Source organism: Syngnathus typhle, linkage group LG21 (assembly GCF_033458585.1).
Source record: "Syngnathus typhle isolate RoL2023-S1 ecotype Sweden linkage group LG21, RoL_Styp_1.0, whole genome shotgun sequence".
NCBI lineage: Eukaryota > Metazoa > Chordata > Actinopteri > Syngnathiformes > Syngnathidae > Syngnathus > Syngnathus typhle.
Genome location: NC_083758.1, coordinates 1,557,947 through 1,568,248, shown reverse-complemented (window position 1 = coordinate 1,568,248; position 10,302 = coordinate 1,557,947). Strand labels below are relative to the sequence as shown.

At 41.9% G+C, this 10,302-nt stretch overlaps 2 non-coding genes across 2 annotated transcripts; both read left to right on the top strand.

The window, feature by feature from the left end:
• The first annotated feature begins 6,550 nt into the window (after positions 1-6,550).
• LOC133146011 (U1 spliceosomal RNA) lies at positions 6,551-6,714 on the top strand. Its single transcript, XR_009711252.1, has one exon. It is a non-coding gene; the product is annotated as a U1 spliceosomal RNA (small nuclear RNA).
• Positions 6,715-8,715: 2,001 nt separating this feature from the next.
• Positions 8,716-8,907, top strand: LOC133145783 (U2 spliceosomal RNA). Its single transcript, XR_009711032.1, has one exon. It is a non-coding gene; the product is annotated as a U2 spliceosomal RNA (small nuclear RNA).
• Positions 8,908-10,302: the final 1,395 nt, after the last annotated feature.

Genomic DNA, 10,302 nt, shown 5'->3' with positions numbered 1-10,302 from the left:
CTCCTTTGAACACATTTGAATACTGTTGTTGCAGAATACTTTTAACATCTGTGATTGCTGCAACGTTTTCCCCTATTTTTAGTACTCCAAGCTTAATAGCTGTCATTTTACCAAGGAGTGGTTCACCATTACCTCTAATCACAATGAATTCAGCTTCTTCAGTCCTGTCACCTATCTCGATTACACATTTGAAAGCACCTTTGACAGATAGTGTCTGGGTTGAGGAATATGCATACATATTTCTCTGCTCTTTGGGCACATATGATTCACATTTTATGTTTTCAGCTTTTAGCTTCTCCCAAACATTTTCTCCCATAACATTACTCGTTGCCCCAGAATCTACTAACATTTTTAACTCAACTCCCCCTACACAAAATATTAGTCTTTCAGGCATTTCACAGTCTTTCACCATAAATGCATAGTCATTGTGCACAGTCTCTACAGCATTAACGTTTTGCTTCTTTTGTCCTTTGGTACGACACATTTTTGAGAAATGGTCCTTACCGTTGCATTTATGACATGTTTGTCCACGTGCTGGGCATTTGGGATCCTTACCCATGTGGTCAGTGTAGCCACACCTGTAGCACTGCTTCTCTGCTTTATTGTCATCACAATTCTTCAATTTACCTTTTGGCCTTGTGAACTTTCCTTTTTTCGTTGTGATACGACTGATCGTTTCCCCCTCTTTCTTGATACTGCTCCCATTCATTGCTGCTAGTTGCTCTTCCACTCGCTCACATTGCGATGCCAACTCCAACGTGCGAGCCAAAGTCAAACCAGGTCCATCCTCGAGAAGCTTTCTCTTCACGTATCCAGAACAGCATCTGCTCAGGATAGCGTCTCTAATTTGATTGTCCTTGTCTCCTTGAAAGTCACAGTCCTTCGCAGCCTGACGTAAACGTGTACCAAACTGTTGCACCGTTTCTCCCTGATTTTGGAACAACTTGTGGAAGGATTGGCGCGCGTACGCTGCATTCACTTGGGGAACAAAGTAGGAGTCAAGTGTCCTTACTGCTGCCGCGCAGTCGGTCACCTCACCCGTGTTTGGTAAAGTGAAGAAAACATCCTGCACGTCCTGTCCCGCCAAATGCAAAAGTAGAGCGCGTCTTCTTTGTTTAGTAGCATTGGTCGTATCCTCGTTCATTATCAGTCCTTTACCGTCAGCATACAACTCGAAAGATGTTAGCCATCGTGTCCATCTTGGCCCGAGAGTAGCTGGATCAGTGCAGCAAGCAAACGGTTGTAGCTCCGACTTAGCCATGTTAGCTCAAACTTAAACTTGCTCACGAAAATCGTCGTCGTTATCTCCTCTTCCTTAGAACGTGGACGTCATCCTCGTCGCCATTGTTGTGTGCTCACCTTATATCTTTATTAGGTAATGCACTCTGAATTTAATCAGGACCCGAACCGATGTCTTTAATCACTTTTATTCATGAAACAGAGGGCCATCAACTTGCCGCTCTGTCTGCATATTCATTTCCCTGAACGTCACTCCTTCACTACGTCATCACGTAGGCCCACAGTACAATATCAGTACATGACATCCCCCCTTTCCTTAGAAATAAACTGTACCATCACATACTAATATTGACCATGTAATTTACATCATCATCTTTTGCTAACCGAACATTGTATTGTCTAACTTTTCTTATGTAACCCATAAACATTTTTTTCTCTTAAACAGTGAACAATATATTCAGACACAACCCTTTACTTTTACTTTGTCACAAAGTCTTTGAACTTTGCTGGTATCTTTTTGACTCTCTGGGGCCTCATTTCAGGTTCCTGAGCTTCCTCTTGTGGTGTCTGGTTGCAACTGTCCACATTTCTGCTCAGTACATTTTCCTCCCCTTCAGTAAAAGTCTTCGGTGTGTCATGTCCTTCAGTATTCTCATATGATTGGTATTTCTTCACGTGAGTGGTATTCCGGTGGTAGCGAGCTCCAGTTGGGGATTCAATTACCACTTGACTTCCAGTTTTACTCACGACTCTATGTGGGGTTGGATTGAATGGTGTTGTGAATTTGTCCTGTTTGTCCTGTTGTACCAGTACTGTGTCTCCAATGTCCACATTTGAGTACTGGGCTCCTCGTCGTTCATCAGGATAAAGCTTTGCTTTCCCTTTTTGTTCAGCATCCCTGTCACGAACATCTAGAGCCGTTGTTTTGGACTCAGAGAGGTCAGGCAACTTTCCTCTCATTTTCCTGTTGAAAAGAAGTTCAGCTGGACTTTTCCCTGTCGTGGGGTGTTCAATGCTCCTGTAAATAGTTACATATTTCCTCAGTTCACGTTTCCAGTCCAGCCCTTCTGCCTGTGCAATCCTGATTCTCTTCATCAGTGATGCATTTTGACGTTCCACTTCTCCATTGGCTTGTGCCCATTTTGGTGGTGTTCTCACATGTTTGATTCCATTTGTTTCACAGTATTCCCTGAAGAAGTCAGATTTGAACTGTGGTCCATTGTCCGATTTGATCGTCACTGGTAGTCCATGCCTACTGAAAATGTCCTCAATTCAGTCAATAACTCTGTCCGTGGTTGTAGACGTCATTATTTCATACTCATAGTAGCGACTGTAATAATCTACTAAAACAAATATAGACTGATTGTTTGGTAGTGGTCCTAACAGATCTACAGCCACGTCTTGCCATGGTCGATCTGGTAAGATTGTGTTCCTCAAAGGCTCAGGTGGATCTGGTCTGGCCACTATTTGACATCCATGACAAGCTTTACAGTATTTTTCCGCTGCCTTATCCATGCCAGGCCACCACACTTTTGTTCTGAGATGTTGTTTTTTCCCTACAATTCCTAAGTGTCCTTCATGAGCTAATGCAAGTGCTTTTGCTCTGAGTTTTTCTGGTAAAACTATGCGGCTTCCACGTAACACAATGTATCCAATCACACAGAGTTCATTTACAATGGGTGCATATTGTTTACATTTTTCGAAGTGTCCAATTTCAATTGCATTTCGCACCTCCGTCAGCTCTGGATCTACAGCAGAGGCTTCTTCTACCTCTCGTGTGGTAAGCGCCTTTGGTGTTGCATTAACTGCAATGAATCTCACATACTCTTCAGATTCATGTTCATGTATTCCTTTTGTCCCTGTGTCTGACAACAACCTAGATAAAGAATCAGCAATATTTTGTTTTCCTGCAATGTGCACCACCCGAAAGTCATAAGGTTGAAGTCTGAGGACCCATCGCTCTATACGAGCACATGGTTTGGATCTTTTACTGTATACGACTTCTAATGGCTTGTGCTCTGTGATTTAGTCAAACCTACGTCCGTACACATATGGATGTAGCCTTTCGCATGCCCAAACTAATGCTAGGGCCTCCCTTTCTGTTTGTGAGTATCTGCTTTTACAATCTGTCAGACTACGACTAACGTAGCACACTGGTACCTCCTCAGAATCTTGTTTTTGTACAAGCACTGCGCCTAACCCTACAGGACTTGCATCTGCGATTATTCTGGTAGGAGCCTCTTTGTCAAAATAAGCTAAAGTACCTGCCCCGGCTAGTTCAGTCTTTAAAGTCTGAAATGCTCGTTTTTGTTCTGGTCCAAACACAAATGTAGTCTCTTTCCTGGTCAATCTCCTCAGTGGTTCAGAGAGCGTTGCAAACTGGGGTATAAATCTACTGCTGAATCCTACCAGTCCTAGGAAACTTCTCACTTCAGCTGCCGTTTTTGGTTCTCTGGCATCCTTAACAGCTCTCACTCTCTCCTCAGTTGGTCCAATGCATTTCTGGGTCAACAATATGCCCATGAAAACAAGTCTGTCCATGTTAAATTGGCATTTTTCCACATTCAGTGTTAATCCGCATTCTGAAAGTCTTTTCATGACTGCGTGCAGGCGCTCGTCATGTGTCACCTGGTCTGGAGCGTGGATGATCACGTCATCTGAGATGTTCTCCACACCCTCGATGCCTGCTAGTGCATTGGCTATCTCGTGCTGGTATTGCTCACTAGCGGACGAGACTCCAAATATCAGTCTTTTGTACCTGTAAACACCATTATGCACAGCAAACGTTGTTATTTCTCTGGACTCTGGGGTTAGCTCTAACTGATGGTAGCCCCATTTGAGATCAAGCTTACTGAATATTGCAGAACCATTCAGACCTTGCAATATTTCATCCACTGTAGGGATGGGGGTATCTCTCCCTCACAATAGCCTCATTAGCTTTTCTCATGTCTAAACACATCCTAAGGTCTTTGTCATGTTTCTTTGGGAGAATCACTACCGGATTTACCCAGGGAGTAGGACCTTCAACCTTCTCCACAATGTCCATGTCCATCAGTTCCTTGATTTTCTTCTCGACTGCATCCCTCAAATGATAGGGTATCCGTCTCAGTGGTTGAGCGACTGGTTTCACATTTGGGTCTATGTACAGTGAGATTTGTTTGGTGTTTAATTTACCTACTCCTTTGAACACATTTGAATACTGTTGTTGCAGAATACTTTTAACATCTGTGATTGCTGCAACGTTTTCCCCTATTTTTAGTACTCCAAGCTTAATAGCTGTCATTTTACCAAGGAGTGGTTCACCATTACCTCTAATCACAATGAATTCAGCTTCTTCAGTCCTGTCACCTATCTCGATTACACATTTGAAAGCACCTTTGACAGATAGTGTCTGGGTTGAGGAATATGCATACATATTTCTCTGCTCTTTGGGCACATATGATTCACATTTTATGTTTTCAGCTTTTAGCTTCTCCCAAACATTTTCTCCCATGACATTACTCGTTGCCCCAGAATCTACTAACATTTTTAACTCAACTCCCCCTACACAAAATATTAGTCTTTCAGGCATTTCACAGTCTTTCACCATAAATGCATAGTCATTGTGCACAGTCTCTACAGCATTAACGTTTTGCTTCTTTTGTCCTTTGGTACGACACATTTTTGAGAAATGGTCCTTACCGTTGCATTTATGACATGTTTGTCCACGTGCTGGGCATTTGGGATCCTTACCCATGTGGTCAGTGTAGCCACACCTGTAGCACTGCTTCTCTGCTTTATTGTCATCACAATTCTTCAATTTACCTTTTGGCCTTGTGAACTTTCCTTTTTTCGTTGTGATACGACTGATCGTTTCCCCCTCTTTCTTGATACTGCTCCCATTCATTGCTGCTAGTTGCTCTTCCACTCGCTCACATTGCGATGCCAACTCCAACGTGCGAGCCAAAGTCAAACCAGGTCCATCCTCGAGAAGCTTTCTCTTCACGTATCCAGAACAGCATCTGCTCAGGATAGCGTCTCTAATTTGATTGTCCTTGTCTCCTTGAAAGTCACAGTCCTTCGCAGCCTGACGTAAACGTGTACCAAACTGTTGCACCGTTTCTCCCTGATTTTGGAACAACTTGTGGAAGGATTGGCGCGCGTACGCTGCATTCACTTGGGGAACAAAGTAGGAGTCAAGTGTCCTTACTGCTGCCGCGCAGTCGGTCACCTCACCCGTGTTTGGTAAAGTGAAGAAAACATCCTGCACGTCCTGTCCCGCCAAATGCAAAAGTAGAGCGCGTCTTCTTTGTTTAGTAGCATTGGTCGTATCCTCGTTCATTATCAGTCCTTTACCGTCAGCATACAACTCGAAAGATGTTAGCCATCGTGTCCATCTTGGCCCGAGAGTAGCTGGATCAGTGCAGCAAGCAAACGGTTGTAGCTCCGACTTAGCCATGTTAGCTCAAACTTAAACTTGCTCACGAAAATCGTCGTCGTTATCTCCTCTTCCTTAGAAGGTGGACGTCATCCTCGTCGCCATTGTTGTGTGCTCACCTTATATCTTTATTAGGTAATGCACTCTGAATTTAATCAGGACCCGAACCGATGTCTTTAATCACTTTTATTCATGAAACAGAGGGCCATCAACTTGCCGCTCTGTCTGCATATTCATTTCCCTGAATGTCACTCCTTCACTACGTCATCACGTAGGCCCACAGTACAATATCAGTACATGACAGTTCATGACGGTTCATCTTAGGCGGCAGCAAGAATTTACGTAACTGTTCTAAAATATGGTCAAAATGTCTTTTTTTGCTTGAGATTTTCCTATCATTGTTCCAGGATCTTTTAGTACAATTCTTGTTCTCCAAATGTTAAGAAAATGTCATTTTCAAAACTCGTTCAGAAAAAGAAGTATATATATTTTTCTGCGGTAATGTTGGAGATTTTCAATAAATACAAATTCATACCGTTTTAGGGTTCTCAGGAGAAAAGAGGCACTGCATGATGGGCATGTTTTGACTTCATTTATCGGTTTATTATAGTTGCTGGCATCACCACTAGACGGCGACTCTAGGAAAAAGGAGGTGAACAAAGACGTGGAGGCAGTAGAAAAAGAAGCAAGGCATGATGGTCATGTTTCTGAATCTATTTTTTACTTAATTTAAAATGTTTTGGTTTTGAATGACTAAAGGTGTACTATGTTAACAGTTCTACGAATGCTGTCTCATCCACTGAATACGTGTGCTCACACTTTTGTACCAAATTAGCCTCTGACTGTAGATGGTGTGCGCGGTGAAAACGTCGGCCCCGGCGACGTATACAACTCATACTTACCTGGCAGGGGAGATACCATGATCAAGAAGGTGGTTCACCCAGGGTGAGGCTCAGCCATTGCACTCCGGTTGTGCTGACCCCTGCGAATTCCCCAAATGTGGGAATCTCGACTGCGCAATTTCTGGTAGTGGGGGACTGCGTTCGCGCTCTCCCCTGATTCTCCTGTACAATACAAAATCCCTCACACGAAGCCAAATTTCATGGTCGCCACATACTGAGCGATGGTGCATCAAGCTGTGCTCTGCAACTGTGCACCTACTTGCCGAACTTCATTCAACAAATTAGTAATTGCAAAATAAAATGTAATTACTACGTTCCCGACCCGTTATTGATACGAACGTATATGATATAACTTTCATATAACCTGCTTTCTGGAATAGCCCCACGGATCATTTCCCGTTCTCCATTTACCTACACTATAAAGAAAAACTAATGGCCAAAAGGTACGTGGACCCAGACATACAACTGATTTTTGCACCCCCTACTCTACTGGTCAAATCAAGAGTAGTTTACATCACAGTCCGTTAGCTTCATTCTCACAGGATAAAGCAGAGGGTCAATGACGTCATTGATTCAAGTTCATGGCGGCTGGCAGCAAGGATATACGAAAAAATATGATCAAAATGTCTTTCTTTAAATCAGAAATTGTGCCAGAAATTTTTAGTACAATCCTTGTTCTCAAATTTTTAAGAGAATGTCATTTTCTAAACTTGCTCAGAAAAAGAAATATATATCTTTCTGCGGTACTGTTGGAGATTTTCTATAAATACAAATTCATATGGTTCTCAGGTGAAAAGAGGCAATGCATGATGGGTATGTTTTTACTTCATTTCTTATGCTGCCACCACCACTAGATGGCAACTCTAAGAAAAAGGAGGTGAACAAAGGCGTGGAGGCAGTAGAAAGAGAAGCAAAGCATCAGTTTATGGGTATTTACGAGGGTATTTTTATATTAATACTTTAATAGCTAAATGGCTCCTATTATTGTTCCTTACATATAGTATAATTTGTGGAAAATATATTAATTTATTGCTCAATGCATAATCAATAGTTTTATATTTGAATGGGTGGATGTCACCAAAAGCTGTCCCTAAAGCTTAACCAATTTGGTCTGTAAACTTTAGCAGAATTAATAACTACAAGGCAGGACTATTAACTATTTCCCATTGACAAGTATAGGTGGCTCCGCTTTCGCAGAGCATCAAAAAATTGAGATGAACTCTCATTGTTCCTCCCCACGGAAATCTTTAGTAAAAGGCGATCGGTGAAATTGCAGCAACCATTCCTTCTAATACAAACAATAGACGTTCATAGATTTACTACATTTAGAAGGACTCAACCTAAATAGACAGTTTAAACGAGTATTTTGTGTTCATCAATGTGTTTTTTCCTTGAAACATTGTTGGCGCACAGGATTATGGATACCTGATATTTCAAACAGCGTCACCTATCGATTGGGCAACTATTTTGAGTGTGAGTTTTGAACGTATAAATAGTTGTATGTCTTGGTCCGTGTACTTTTGGTATGAGAGAAATGGAAATGATCCGATTTCCGTGTGTTATTTTCAAATGTGTAATTTCAGATTTTTATTCAACACAAATCGGGAAACAAAAGACGATCGTAATTTCCTCAAATGAGTGTTAAGAAATGCTGGCGTGGATTGGAATGCGATTCACCTCCACTGCGATGGTGGCGTTCGAGGGTTAATGTAAATTGCCACAGCAGGAAACAGGAAGTAGTTTGGCGAAGTGGGCCGCGTGTTTTTTTGCCGCGTGTTTTTTTTCCCGTCAAAATGTTCGTCAAACAGCTATCTTGCCTTCGGTCCCGAAATGTATCCAAAGATCCGATTGTTTTTGGCGAATGACCAATTCGTTTTGTTGGTCATTAAAAGCTATTCCCATCAGGAGCTCAGTTCATCGTTATTCTATTGGGTCAACGTGAACCACGTGACACTAAACCTCCACGAACACACGGAAATCTGCAACCGATGCACAGGTTGAAAACAGCCCGGTGACGCATTATCATTCCAAACTCTTAATAGTTGAGGTTTGTTACGGTGGTCGGTACGTGGCATTAGTATGACTCAATATATTTAAACCGTAACTTGAATTGGTAGTCTCTTTATTTAAGTAGTTTTCTCAGACCAACTTTAGAATATCGCTTCTCGGCCTTTTGGCTAAGATCAAGTGTAGTATCTGTTCTTATCAGTTTAATATCTGATACGTCCCCTATCCGGGGACCATATATTAAATTGATTGTTGGAACTGGGAGATGGAATTAGGGGCTTGCTCCGTCCACTCCACGCATCGACCTGGTATTGCAGTACTTCCAGGAACGGTGCACCCCCCTCTGCTGGTCAAATAAAGGATAGTTAAGTCAGGAAGCCATTAGAATCGGTTCGCTTCATTCTCACAGGATATAGCAGAAAGTCAATAACGTCTTGAAAGGGTTTGATTCAATCAAGTTCATGACCTTTATCTAAATGTGAATAGCAGAAGAATTCTATCCTTTACAACAAAATAGAAAACATATCGGCCCTACGATTGGCTGGCCACCAGTTTATGATGTCCAGTGGGGATGGGCGATACCAATGATTTTGGAATCGATCCGATACCAAGTATTTCCTACCCAAAATACCCGATATTCGATCCGATATCGATACCGGAAGTGTATTTCCCGCCCAAAAAACGATTTAAATGCAGTGGCATTCTTGCTCTTGGAGAGTCATCTATTGAATTTTGTAGAAAAAAGTATTACGTCACGTGAATTATTAACCTTTTTAGACATTAGTGCATTAGTGGAATATGCATATTAATAGTATAACTTTAATAAAAAGGAGCTATTCTTTACTTTTCTCTCTCTCTCTCTCTCTCTCTCTCTCTCTGTTGTTGGGAAAAAGTTTTGTCTTTTAGTATAATCTAAAAAGAGACATGGTACCAACAGAGATGCAGGGCTTAATCGTCATGAGCAGCAAAACTATCAATTTGTAAAGCCACTGGATACTTACATTTAATATTGTAATACTTTAGTGTTGTTTATAGGAAGTGGAGTTACAAATAAAACGTATGGCGTTCGACCACAAATTGAAAAGGGGAAAACTTTATTTATAAATGACTGACTAAAGCGTAGTAATTATTGCTTCAAATAGCACATCAACCACAAATGCTTACAATTTTTGGTTAGCACCTGATACCTGGATATGTCTTGCCTTTCTGAAACGCTGCTTCTAAGGTACTTTGATACCTTAGCCTCGGTGTGGCTGCAGGGTTTTCCGTCGCTGCCGTAGTGTCTGCGGCACGTTTCAACTGCAGCTCTTCATGAACCGTGGGGTGAATTTTGCTTAAATGTTTTGTCAAGTTTGTGGTGTCGCCACAATATTTAATTGTTTTGTGACATATTTCACATTTTGCCTCGTTGTTATTAAGTAAAATATAATATCCCCAAACCAGACTTCTCTTGCGTTCGGACTGGGCCGCCGCCGTGGCCATGCTTGTTTGTGTTTGTTTGGATTGGAACGGGAGGCGGAGGAAGAGGGCTTGGCTTGTGAGAAAAGGGGGCGGGAGCAAAGCAGAGCAGGACACGCCGGTGCAGCAGGCGGAAGGAAAAGTAGTGCTAGCATGAGTGCAAGTCGTCAAATTGGAGCAGAAAAAAATGAGGAAAAATATAATTAAATAATTGTAAGTATCGATATTTTAGCTAGGGAGATCGATACTCAAAAATGAGCAGCCTGGATCGATATATCG